Source organism: Cetorhinus maximus, chromosome 15, assembly GCF_964194155.1.
Source record: "Cetorhinus maximus chromosome 15, sCetMax3.hap1.1, whole genome shotgun sequence".
NCBI lineage: Eukaryota > Metazoa > Chordata > Chondrichthyes > Lamniformes > Cetorhinidae > Cetorhinus > Cetorhinus maximus.
The window spans coordinates 55,149,888-55,151,483 of record NC_135893.1 but is presented as its reverse complement, the minus strand read 5'-3'; positions in this window follow the sequence as shown (position 1 = coordinate 55,151,483).

Sequence of the window (1,596 nt, the reverse complement as noted above, 5' to 3'; positions counted from 1 at the left end):
TCATATTGTTGTTACTAAGTCTTTCTCATAATAGAAATAAAAACAAACATTCAGGCCAAATCAGTGCAATAATTAGATTTAATGGTACCTGATCACTTGCTGTATGGAAACTGGGTTAATTCTGCATCCTATACCATATCATCACTTTTTACAAGAAATCAGAAGGAGACTGAAATGATCCCACCCTAGTCAAAACTGCACAGCTAGGTAGGAACTGAATGAGGCCTAGAGGGACATGAAGCAGTTGATCTTCTGAGGGCCTGCAGCCCTTGTCCTTCTAGGTGGTAAAGGTTTCGCGTTTGGGAGGTACTGTTGAAAAAGTCTTGGCGAGTTGCTGCAGTGCAAAACTGGAGTCAATGGGAATCAGGGGGAAAACTCTCCACTGGTTGGAGTCATAACTAGTACAAAGAAAGATGGTTGTGGTTTCAGAGGTCAATTATCTCAGTCCAAAGATGCTGCTGCAGGAGCTCCTCAGGGTAGTGTGCTAGGCCCAACCAACTTCAGCTGCTTCATGATGACCTTCCTTCCATCATAAGGTCAGACGTGGAGATGTTCGCTGATGAATGCACGTTGTTCAATACCATTTGCGATTCCTCAGATACTAAAGCAGTCCTTGTCCAAATGCAGCAAGACTTGGACAACATTCAGGGTCGGGCTGATAAGTGGCAAGTTATATTTGTGTCACACAAGTGCCAGGAAATGACGATCTCCAACAAGAGAGAATCTAACCATCTCCCCATGATATTGATTATTATCACTGACACCCCACTATCAACATCCTGGATTACCACTGACAAGAAACTGAACTTGACTAGACATATAAATACTGTGTCTACAAGAGCAGATCAGAGGCTTGGTATTCTGCAGAGAGTAACTCACCTCCTGACTCCCAAGGTCTGTCCACCAACTCCAAGGCACGTCAGGAGTGTAATGGAATACTCTCCACTTTCCTTGATGAATGCAGTTCCAACAACATTCAAGGAGCTCAATGCCATCCAGGCAAAGCAGGCTGCTTGATTGGCACCCCACCCACCACCTTAAATATTCATTCCTCCACCACCAACGCAAAATGGCATCAGTGTTACCATCTACAAGATGCAATGCAGCAACTCGCCTTCGGCAACACCTTCTAAATTCACAACCTCTACCACCTAGAAGGACAAAGGCAACAGATGCATGGGAAACCCACCGCCTACAAATTCCCCTCCAAGCCACACCCCATCCTGACTTGGAACTATTGCCATTCCTTCACTGTTGCTGAATCATGAACTCCCTCCCTAATAGCACTGTGTGTGTACCTACACCACATGGACTTCAGCAGTCAAGAAAGCGGCTCATCACCACCTTCTAAATGGCAATTAGAGATGGGCAACAAATTCCCATATCCTGTGAAAGAAAAAAAGGGGCACCCTGTAGATAGTACACACTACAGATAAAGTGTGCCAGTGGTAGAGGGAGGGAATGCTTAAACGTCTAAGGCCACATGATGGAAGCTGAAGGGGGGTGGCCACAAATGCCCTAGGCCATATTAAGAACATTGATGGACTCTTACTTTCTAATTGATCCATTTCCAAACAGGGATTCTAAACTGAAGAA